The sequence below is a fragment of the Triticum dicoccoides genome, chromosome 1A, assembly GCF_002162155.2.
Source record: "Triticum dicoccoides isolate Atlit2015 ecotype Zavitan chromosome 1A, WEW_v2.0, whole genome shotgun sequence".
NCBI classification, from domain to species: Eukaryota; Viridiplantae; Streptophyta; class Magnoliopsida; order Poales; family Poaceae; genus Triticum; species Triticum dicoccoides.
In genome coordinates this window covers 67,318,881-67,331,792 of record NC_041380.1, presented here as the reverse complement: position 1 = coordinate 67,331,792, position 12,912 = coordinate 67,318,881, and positions in this window count along the sequence as shown.

The window sequence follows — 12,912 nt, the reverse complement described above, 5'->3', positions numbered from 1 at the left end:
TCGCAGTCGAGTTAGCTATACATATCATGTGTTGTGAGATCAAGAAGGTAAACTGATTCAAGAATGGTTAATAAAATCTAAGACCATTGCATATTAAGGTCAAAATAGTGCTAGCAATATACGAGTCTCATATGATGCCATTTCAATGATTGTACCACAAAAGCTCGAAATGTTATAGGGTTCAAATTCCAGAGTTATATGGCTCAAATTCGAAGATTACAAGGTTCAAACTGATATTAGAAATGAAATTCATCTCATCAGCTGCAAACGCTCGCGGCGATGTGCTAAACATGGATATCAGAGAGGTTCAAAATAATATCACCGCTTCTAAGTCTGGCTTCGAAACCTCACAATTTTTGCACAGGGGTCAGCCACTGAGAAGTCATGTATGGGGTTGACCCGATGACTTCCGATTACTCTGTCATCTGAAGTTCCAAAATGAAATTCAGCATTTTTGGAGCCTACTCCATTCTGCCGCAGGCACCGACGCTGATCAACAGACCATTCATTTTTGTGAAATAAATGTAGGGAAAACCTCATTTCCTTCAGCACCTGGCGAATATAATCTCCGGTAAGGTCCCTCGGTAGGAGTTCAAAGTAATTTCTAAGAGATGCAGATCTAGACATTCAACGTGATTGTTATATTGTATCACATTATCCACCACTGGGCCTAATCTTATCTGTAAAAGAAGAAAACGTGTTAGTGCCTACATGCAGTTTTGAACATTACTATAGGCCTAGCTATTTGGTTTGCAGGATTTGTAAAATGCACTAACATGCCATCTTCAATCTGACATGATTAACATGGGCATTTGATTACATTCTAGAAAAATGTAGCCTTCTTCACAAGAGGTTGGAGTGGATGAAAAGTTCCCTAAGAAAACTAGTACAGATGAATCCAAAGGAGAAATGCTTATTAAATGCAACCATATGGATCAAGCAACCAATATGGGGGGGCATGTATGTACTAAAATCCTCCAAAAGAACCTTCAGAAATCGTAGTACATTGTCATTGTAAACTTGGAAAAAGGTGTCACAAATTGAACTCCCTTATGGTTAACATTTAACAGGAAAGGTGATGTAGGGTGGAAGCCTATGTGGCCAATCTTTCACGAAAGGAGCGGATGCCGTGAAGAACACGGAGAACACGAGGGGAATCATGAGAGGAAATACGAGGGGAAACACGAGAGAAACACTAAAACGAACAAGATGTAGTCACACATGTGCTAGATCCATGAACACAAAGGGAGATACATGACCCAAAATCAACACGGGACGATACATAGGGTAATCACTTCTTCTCCATGAGGAGGTCTTGATGGTCTTCTCCATGAGGAGGTCTTGAATCCAATGTGGATCTTCTCTGTAGAGGGGCCGCGGTCTCTCTCGTGGAGTAGATCCGATGTGGATGAGTGATGCTCTATCTCTAATATGAGCTATCACAACGCTAACCCTAACTAGGAGGAGGAGGTCTATTTATAGTCTTAGTGCAAAAGGGGGCAAAGTGAAAGGGTACATGGGCCTTAGGCCCAAACACTGTGTGCAGACAGGTCCAGTAGACGTCGGACGTCCGCTCGATCTGGCTCGGACATTGGAGTGCCGGATTTCTGGAGGTGGCCGGTCGTCCGGTCGCCGGTCGACCGCTGGCGTCGGAATTCCGCTCATTTGGCTCGGGTGCGGGATCGCCGGTCGTCCGGTCCGGGCCGATCATCCGGTGGATCTTTAGGCGCCGGACGTCCGGTCCCGAATGGTCGTCCGGTGGCTGGAGCAGCTCCCGTAGCTCTTGTTCTTGTTCCTCGCGCTTGGTGTCCTCGCCTTCTTGTCCATGGGCTTCCTCTTGGTTCCTGGTCATGCATAGCACACATGTTTGAGGTAGTAGCCATGTCTCACATGTGGAAAGTGACGATTCGGAGAGGAGCGAGTTCACCTTGTGTCCGATGGCATATACTTGAGGTCTCGTCTTATGCTCTCTTGGGGCTTGGAGAGTAGTTTAAGTGTACATGGGGATGAACATGGGCTGCTCCACATCATCTCCCCCCTTGGGAAAGATCCGACCTCGGATCGTGATCCTCATCACCATGGAAACGGTTGTTGGGGATGAACTTGTAGTTGGACGGAGTTGAAAACATGGCGCAATCCAAGTACTCCAAGGTGTCGCCGGAGTGGTATACATGCAAAAAGAGCAAACACAAATGACACTCAGAAATACAATGGTTAGCACTCAAAAGGTGTCCATCAAGTAAGCATAATGTCGTCCAATGGAGTTGTTCATAGCAAGGCACAAGATGCTTGTCCAAATGATGTAAAATGACATGTAAAGCATTCATGTTGGCAAATGCAATCATTGTGCACACCAATGTGTCGTGAATATGATCAATGAAACCTTGGTGCAAAATGATGTCATAGTGAGACGGTTTATCAATAGCATGAATATGGAAATTGGTGCTCAATGTGACTATGTGATCATCCAACTGATGATGGGCAATATGATCATGATGTAAGAATATGCCATTAAGGAAGATCACAACAAATTTGCTAATGAAATGCACAAGCTCATATATCATGGATGACATGGGAATACAAGATGTAACAAGGCTATCATAATGTGAGTCAATCCATGCATAAGATGCAAATTTGTTGTGTGGATGATATGTCCATCGAGCATGACATGTGTGAGCACAATCAACAAATATCGAGCATGACATAGCACAAGCATGAAAGCACGATATGAGAAAAATAGCATCAATAGCATGAGGCACATGATAAACATGGCAATAGCAACAAGGATCTCCACCAAGCATGCAAATACACATATTAGTAGTTGTAACATCCCAAAATCTCAATTTGGAATGTTATACATAGGTCATTCATGCATATCGTATTATATTGCATTTCGTTTCGCGATCCTCGAAATTCTAAGCAACTCAAGGACCCACGGAGAGAGTTGGGGACTTCACGTTTTTCATATTTGAAATTTATCAAATATTGAAACAAGGATCATTTTGGTTTTAAATAATTTTTCTCTCCGAAAATATATCGTATTAAAATATATGAGAGGAGATAATATGAGTTCTCCAAAATAAATGAAATGTTTGAGGAAAAATATGAAAATCAATAAATAAATTTTATTTGGAGTTTATTGCAATTTTATTTGAATTAGGAAAAATATGCGTTTTTCAAAATTGCATTAGAGGCCCAAATAAATGTTTACTTTGTCCGCTATATTTTTAGAGGATGGGGTAATTTTATTTTAGGATTTCTGGAGTCCGTTTAGTATTTCTTTTAATCATTTTTCCGCGCGTCGGGATATTTTTTTTAAAAACAAGTTACCGACCTTACTGGGCCGTGTCCGCCTGGGACACTGACCCGGCCAGCCTTTTAAGAGCCGCAACCCCTAGCCGCCAGCCCACCCCACTGCACCCCAAACCCTAGCCCAATTCGCGCCGCCGCCGCTGGATCTGCCGCCGTCGCAGTGCCGCCCCGCCGGAGTTGCCCAGAGCCGCCTCGCCGGAGTTGCCCAAAGCCGCACTGCCTTCCTGCCGCCGCCTCGCTGACCGTCGCCGGAGGTAGCCGCCGCCGTTTTTCGCGAGAAAACCAATCGGTTTTATTTCGAAAACCCTAGATCTCGTTTTTTATTTTAGATCGGTTTTGTTTCGGTTTTTCCCGGTTTAGTTAAATAGCGGACGTTCGTCCATACGTTCATTTTAACGAACGGTGTTCATCCGTTAGTCACAGACAGCGAACGTTCGTTCGTTAGCCTGTTCGTCAGTTTTTCTTTTTCCAGGGTTTTTCCGCGATTATTTTCGATCATGATTTCTACCCTGATCTTCGTTTTAGTTTATCTTTTCGCTCGTTTATCGAAATCAGGCGATTCAAGCACCTAGATCTTCGTCTCGAAGCCCTCTTTCTGTTTAACCAACTTGAACAAGATTTTGGTACTATAAAATTTGACTTTACTCCATATTAGTAATCGGATCTTGTTTCTTTCGCAGTTTGAGTTTCGTTGCTCCGTTTGATTTGATTCTTTTTGCAAACCAGAGTTCTTCAGTTGAACTTTCTCGTTAGATCTTCTTATTTGAGTTTTACCTGTGCATGTTTGCTTGATTTCTTATGTATGCTATTGTTTGCTTGCGATAGAATACCGGAGTGCGAAGCGTGCTACTACGAGTCACTGGGTTTTGCAGATCGTCAGCAAGGCAAGTAACACATTGATCATACTCTTTTCATACCCAGTTTTTATGCATTAATTTCAACCCTTGCACATTGCATGAGTAGGATCTCTTAACATGTGGGTTTGGGAAGTAGATGATGAGGTAGAACCTATTGCCCTTTTATTATCAAGCCCTGGGAGTTACTTCTACGTTATGCTTATATTGCTATGCTATGCTCGTAGACGTGGATTGGGTTTGAGTGTATCCATGACAGGTGTGAGTTGTTAATTAATGGTTCAACTTAAGGTGGCAACTTTAATACACATCTGGGTGGATTGCTTGTGGGCACCTGGAGAATCCAGTGTTGTCCTAGGATATCCCGGAGGACCCGTGTGATCATCCTACGGTCCGCCACCCAGGCTCAAAGGGATCATAAGATTATTCATGCTAGAAACTTATGTATGCAGCCACAAGCCATTATGGGCTCTGGCATAGTTGAGTATGTTGCATGACCTCTTCCAGTGGTCGGCTAGCAGATGTAGGGGATGTAGGTTGGTACTGTCTACCCGGGGTTAGAGTTAATGCTTCTGAAAGACTGTGTCTCAGTCATCCGTTTCTCAAACACCATGCAGTGCGAGAAATCCAACGGAGGAGATCGAGTCTTGTGGGTAAAAGTGCGCAAACCTCTGCAGAGTGTATAAACTAATCATAGTTAGCCATGTCCCCGGTTATGGACATCTTGAGTATCTGGTACTTGAATTATTGATTTGATCTCATCACTCTAAATTAATTTGTTGGGTTGTTAATGACTACTTTAAAGGGGATTGAGTTGGAGGAACCTTCTCAATGTTGTTTCAACTACCATGATAGTTAAATAAAATTTATTCCTTTGATTAGGGAAATATTGGCTTTTCGCAAAAACAATATAACCATAGAGCCTCCACCAGCCATATATGCATGTAGTGATAGCATTTACCTGTTCATTGCTCTATTGTGTTATATTGCCAGCATATTCCATGTGCTGACCCGTTTTCGGGCTGCAACGTATCATGTTGCAGACTTTTCAGACGACGAGTAAGGTGCCATAGGTCATTTGTCATGCACTCAGCTATGCCGTTAGAGTTGATGGACTCACTTTATCTTCCAAGCCTTCCGCTGTTATCATATTAGATGACCTTAAGCCATATTTATTGTAATAAGTTCTCTTTTGAGACGTTCGATGTAATAAGTGTGTGATTGCTACTTTGTTATAAATCCTTCGAGTACCGTGTGTGTCAGCATTACCGATCTAGCGATGACACTGAACACAGAGATTTGACCGTCTGAGGTCGGGTTGCTATAAGATGGTATCAGAGCACACGCTGAATGTAGGATGCGACCACTAAGATGAGCCATAGATCACTCTTCTCTACTCATTTCTGACTCCTCTCCATTTTCTACTCTTTAGGATGGCGGACACAAGGAACAAGTTTGCACAATCGGATGAAGATACACCCTTTGGTCGACACTTGAAGGAAGTCACTAGATACCTGAACATAGGAATACCAAGCTTCACCGGGACCTATATAGCTACTCTACCAGAAGAGGACCGATGGATGATTCGAGTTCAACTTCCAGGAAGGACATTCACGCCAGTCACTGAACCCATAGAGTTTTCTTTTGATGCACCAACCTGGAGTCTAGGAAAGAGCATGGCAGCCCACATTGCCATGGGGCGCATCGGCGAAGTTTACCACAAGGAGCTTAAGGACACTATCTACCAGATATGTGGGCGCCGAGATGAGCAATGGGAGATGATCAGCACCAGGAAGGACATGTCCATTGCAGCTTTCATCCAGGAGCTGAACCAGCACATTCGACGCCAGGAGAACCAGATGTGCTCAAGCATGTTAGATTTAAAGAAGGCAATGACTAGGATCACCGAGCAAGAAGAGGAACTCAAGTCTACACGCAATGTATATGAGGAGGAAATGACGATACTCGTGGAGAAGAATGACAACATGACAAGGAAGCTAGGAGTTTTCATGGGAGACCCCGCACCAGGAGGAGAAGACGACGAACCTAAGGAGATTCGTTCTGAAGAGTACATCATCATCGACGACACCGACTCCGACCCTGATGGTAGTGATTATGATTATGACGACGAAGCTGGAGCAGATATAATGGAGTCTTCCACTGATCAAAATTTCTAGTAGACCACCATATGATCAGTAGTATTCCCCCATGTATATAGAATAGACCAAGCACTGTAACGATAGTTAGATCGATTGTATGCCCTTGCTTGATTGATTGAGTGATATGATATGATTGTGTTTGTCTCATGTGCATATGGGTAGTGCTTTCTCACTAGACCTCATTCTATTATAATCTCTCCCCTCTAAACCCATCAGATGCCACCGAGACATGACCTCGAATTTGCTTTCCCACCAGAGCCCACTCAATTGATCCAGCAACAGAATACACGGATGAAGTTGCTAGTTCAGAATCAGGGCAACAACAACAACAACAACAATAACAACAACAACCCACTGCCACCACCTCCAGTTGAGAACTTAGCCCATTTTCTGAGGTTACAACTGCCGGTGTTTTCCAGTAGCACCGAGCCTATAGTTGCAGATGATTCGCTACGTAGGATTGGAAGGGAGTTAACCACTGCCGGTTGCACAGATGCTGAGAAGGTGTGTTTTGTCGCACACCAATTGGATGGACCCGTAGCCGCATGGTGGGAAAATTACACAGCCACTTTCCCCATAGCCAATGTCACTTGGGAGCAGTTTCAGCAAGCTTTCTGCACAACCCATGTCTCAACTGGAGCTATGAGCATGAAGAAGCGTGATTTTCGCAACTTGCGCCAAGGAAATCGTACAATGGCTCAGTACGTAGATGAGTTTAGTAAGTTATCTCGTTATGCCCCTGATGATGTGGCCACAGATGTCGCGAAGCAGGAGAAGTTTATGGAAGGGCTTAATTATTAGATGAGCATGAAGTTGATGGTGGCAACATTCAACAACTACCAGAAGTTGGTAGATAAGGCTCTTATGATTGAAGGGAAGCAGCAGCAGACTGAGAGCCGCAAGAGGAAGTATGGACAAGGGAAGTACAACTCCGAAGCTCAACAGAAACCCTGTCTCACCCCGAACCCGGGAGGATTTACCCATAACCATGGAGGCCATAACCATAATGGAGGAATTCCGCATAACCACCACGGCCCTAGGAATGGAAATGGGAATGGAGCAGGTAGCAATCAGAACCGCTCTCACCCAGCAACGCCCGCCAAGAAGGACCTGAGTCACATTACTTGTTTCAAGTGCGGGAAAACTGGACACTATGTCACTGAGTGATCTGAAGCAAAGAATGGGAATGGCAATGAAAACTCTGGGAAAAAGCCCAACCCATTCAACAAGGGACAAGTGAACCACGTGAACGTGGAGGAGGTTGAAGAGCAGCCAGATGCAGTTATCGGTAAGTTTTTGGTTAAGTCGTTTACCGCAATTGTTATTTTTGATACTGGTGCATCACATTCATACATTTCAAGGGGATTTGTGGACAAGTTTAAGTTACCCACCTTAGCCCTTAGGACACCCTTGCTAGTGAGCTCACCCGGTGCAGAGTATATGGCCAGCCAATGGTGCGATCGGATACCCTTAACCATTGGTAGCCAGGTTTTCCCCTCAGACCTAGTAATTTTGGAGTCACAAGGTTTGGATGTGATACTAGGAATGTATTTGCTATCAAAGTATGGAGGAAACATTGACTGTGCTAGCAGGTCTATTCTACTCACCACCCCATAGGGAAAAAGGATCAAGTATGTTTCCAGGCATGCGCCGAGAAGGACCCAAGTAAATTCTCTCACGGGAGTGGTTCAGGAGGAAGTGCCGGTAGTGAAGGATTACCCAGATGTCGGGGAGATACCCCATGGCGTAAACCGGCCGGAAGTATAAACCAGCCGGACTGGATGACTCACTGGTAACCCGCACGGAGCTTGGCGGTTCATGAGCTACCCGCCCGGTCTTGGCGGTTCATTAGTAACCCGGCGGGCGGGTCAGATGGATGACGAGGCCCATGGCCCAGAAGGCCGGTTCACATTTAATGGTGGGCCGGTTTATGAGGAAAGCACAAAGAATATTCCCTTACAAAGGAAGCAAGACTAGGACTCCACTTGTAATAGAGTAATCCTAATCCTAATAGGACTAGTCATGTAAACCGCCCCTTCAACATATATAAGGAGGGGCAGGGCACCCCAAGAGGGACAAGATTGACAAGTTCCACAAGTTGGACAAGTTAGGTTTAGACAATAGCTCTCAAGATAGGGCACTCTTGTAACCGTGATCATCATCATCAATATCAATGAAGCAGGATGTAGGCTTTTACCTCCACCGTGAGGGGCCGAACCTGGGTAAAACATCGCGTCTCTCGTCCCGCTCAACCCCTCTCAAGCTACCACATAGATGTGTTGGCCTCGCGACTAAGTCCTGACACTAAGGACATCTTCCGTGACAATTCCACGACAGTTGGCGCTCACCGTGGGGCCTGCGCACGATGGTGTTGAGTTCTTGGAGGGATCTTCTTTAGGGATCGAGAAGCTCGCGATTGTCGGATGAATAAGAACCGGCGCGAAGTTAAGGATTTAAGATCATGAAAATTTAGGGTTGCGTCGTGTACGCCATCACGCGTGTCCTAGTGATCATTGAAACCAGGATCGCCGAGTTGTTGCCTCTGCGTACAGTCCCGTGGTCATCAACCGGTACTATTGCTGTTACTCGTCAGCGTGAAAATCAGAAGCAACAGCGGAGGTCTTGCATCCAATCAAAAAGAAAGTTGTGGGGAGGTTAATTCAAGAATTATGGAAGAAAAAAGTTGCTACATAAGTTCACACGTCTCGGAGGTGAGGACAAGGAGGATCCATCAGAGCTGGGCGCGCTTCCGACTATTGCATGGCTGGCCGGCTCCTACCGCGCCAACGTTTTCCAACCCGCTGCCGGCTCAGATGCACTTTGCCGCCCTGCCTCACCTGACGAGCAGCCGTGGATTCGCCTCCGCTTGGAGCTGCCAAGCTGCCGACCGCCCATGAGATGTCAACTCCGTCGCGCCCAAACTGCCACGGCGTCAGTTGCCTGGGCCTTGTTCCGCCAGCCGTACCACGAGCCGCCTCCGCTAGGGCTCCCTTGCCGATCGCGCTCGCTCCGTTTCAACCTCGGTGCCGTGCTGGCCCCGCCTTAGCTTCGCCGGTTTGGAATACAGTGTTTGGCAATGTCTACGGAAGCATGCAAAATACAGTGTTTTCCACACAAGAGAACAAAAATCATCAGCGAACAAGTACCAGCACAATACTACTTTGGATCAACGGAGTACCAGTACCAGCAACAATTAAACTGCACAGTATACTATCCCTCAGGAAAAGTGTTCATTACAAGAGTGACGTTATACCACGGATATGGAGCTCATATTATCACGCGTCAGCATCCGACTGTGCCGCATTGCTCAACAAATGTGACTCTCCGTCCGCGCCAGTTTACAATGCCCGCAGACGACTCAACCGTCCATGCCGGTTTACAATGCCCGTGGCCGACTCAACCATCCACGCTGGCTTACAACGCCCGCGGCCGATTCTCCTGTCTACGCTGGCTTACAATGCCTGCGGTCGACTCTCTCGTCCGCGCGGATTTACAACGCCCGCGGCCGACGCTCTTGTCCACGTCGGATTACCAGCCGACTCCTGTATATATATCAACAAATCAGAACCATGTCTGCTTACACAAGCTGTCTAATGGACCTGTGCAAACCGCCGCCCAGCAGTCCGGTCTATTCTAACAAAGTCTGGAACAAATCATCATATAATCAGCTTACACTGGATGGCTTGATGGATAGACGCATAAGTCGCTACCACTACAGTTTTGGTTAAACCTCAACAACCACCCAGGATGAACCATTGGTCGAGTTATTGAAACAACTCATACGGGATCATTTACAACCCGCCACGGATTGACCTCGACCTTCTATGGATATACATCGAGTTATCAACGCCAAGGAGTGTTGCGAAGGTTATCAACTCGCCACTTTGCCTCCAGCTTCAGCGTATTGCAGCGCTCCGCTGTTCAGCTATATGCCGGTTTATATCACGGCCAAGTATGAAGAATCTCAAGCCAACTCCTCGAGTCATCTTAAGACTTGGGGGCTACATGGGCATGACTCAGCAAAAATTGTCAGTTTCAGCAAATTCAAGTGCCCTAGGATGTGGAAGGGAAACCCGGTCCCGGAGGCTACTGTTATATTGATGAAAATTTAAAAGCCGTTAGAAATATTCCGGCTCACAATGATGCTTCCGGTTTATAGTCCGGTTTAAGGGAAATCTGTTCTCCCACAAAGCTCTGAAGCGCTCAAATCTGGTTTAACAATGTCCGGTTCAAAAAAGGAATTAACTTCTCGCAAGTTCGAGTTTAAAGGCCGTCAGAAAATTTCCGGCTAAAAATAAAGATTTCGGTTTAAAATCCGGTTCAAGGGAAAGATATCTCCCACAAAGCTTTGAAGCTCTCAGTATCCGGTTCAAGATCCCGGTTCAAGAAGAATTTATCTCTTGCAAAAAGTTAAAAATTGCCAAAGAGGACCTGCTGCCATGATGTGCGGTTCAAACATGGGTATCCCGCCTTACTGGCCTGACATATTATTGATCACATGGGGGCTTCTGCTTCATAAAGCGGGGTCTCTGTTCTTTTACATCATGTGTGGTTACACGGAGCTGTTCTGTCTTAAAGCGGCCTCCAGTTTACCCCTTGAAAATTTTATAAACATCACTTGGGGGCTTGGTCATGTCCGAACCAATGCAACACCTTTTGATAGGCGAAAGCCACCAGATCACTTGGGGACATGGTCAAGTCTGAACCAGTCACGCCTCTTGATCGGCCTAAGGCCATAGAATCACTTGGGGGCTTGGTCGAACCCGAACTATTGCCATGCCTCTTGATCGGCATAATGCCACGGTTTCATTTGGGGACCTGGCTGACTTGAACCATAGCTACACCGTTGGGGAGCTTGGTCGTGTCCGACCATGGTAACACCATCTGATCGGCTCAATAAGCATCTTTTTGCAAATGGTTTTATCATTGCCTTTGCTTCAATATTTTCCTTGATAATTGTTTCTTTTATTTTTGTTGCGTTTTTAAACCGACAAAGTTTTAAACCGGTTCAAACTGTCAATTACAAATTGATGGAACACAGTCAAATCTTAATCCGGAGACTATCTGCCCAGTTTGATTTTCTGTTACCATCCTATTATGGAGTAAACCGGTGTTTATCACAACTCGGCACGATTTTATCATAAACCGGCACAATATGGAAGGAGTTATCAGTACTCAAGATTTGGGTTATCACCCTTACTACAAAAGGTTGGTAAAACCAACAAAGTGATTCAATGTCACAGGTATGATATATTTCATATTTGATTATTCTTAAGTGCAACCTTGGTTATAAACTCGGGTTATATGTTGGGCATTATGACCCGTCCGGCGGTAAACCGCCAGGACACTTTAAATTTGTTGTATGCAGAAACAGGTTGAATAAAGCATGATTATAAATCACCGGCGTTTATTAACCCGGCCTGACTTTGGACTATAAGTCGCCAGCATGAGATAAGATAACATCCGGTGTTTATTGACCCGGCCTGGCTTTCGACTATAAGTCGCCAGTATATATTTGGATTGCGCCATTGGAATCATGCGCTTATAAATCATTGGGTTATATTATTCAAATAGCCAAACTTGGCTGAATTTTCATTATGGTATTGAATGAATAAGGTTTTCATACCGGATTATATTATCTTGAATAGCCAACATGGCTGGATTTTTATGGTTATTAATAACCAGTATTATTGAGGTTTTCAAAGTCGCTTTAGCGCAATGGTTATTATTTTATCAAAGGATATGATTTATTCTACAATGGAAGGAATAGTCCCGAGTCGCTGCAGCCTTACAACCCGGCACTTGGGGGCTACATTATTCAAATGGGGATTACATGCAAGTCTCATGTTGCTGCAAGCATGCACCTTGACACTTGGGGGCTAATGTAAAATCATTTTTACTAGTCTTATTGAAGACCCGACTCATCATATTATAATGAGCCGGCCCTTGGGGGCTACCAATTGCTCCTGTCAACAATTCAAGGTACACAAGTTTTCGTCCAAGTGCCGGTAGTGAAGGATTACCCAGATGTCGGGGATATACCCCATGGCTTAAACCGGCCGGAAGTATAAACCGGCCGGACTGGATGACTCACTGGTAACCCGCCCGGAGCTTGGCGGTTCATGGGCTACCCGCCCGGTCTTGGCGGTTCATTAGTAACCCGGCGGGCGGGTCAGATGGATGACGAGGCCCATGGCCCAGAAGGCCGGTTCACATTTAATGGTGGGCTGGTTTATGAGGAAAGCACAGAGAATATTCCCTTACAAAGGAAGCAAGACTAGGACTCCACTTGTAATAGAGTAATCCTACTCCTAATAGGACTAGTCATGTAAACCGCTCCTTCAACATATATAAGGAGGGGCAGGGCACCCCAAGAGGGACAAGATTGACAAGTTCCACAAGTTGGACAAGTTAGGTTTAGACAATAGCTCTCAAGATAGGGCACTCTTGTAACCGTGATCATCATCATCAATATCAATGAAGCAGGATGTAGGCTTTTACCTCCACCGCGAGGGGCCGAACCTGGGTAAAACATCGCGTCTCTCATCTCGCTCAACCCCTCTCAAGCTACCACATAGATGCGTTGG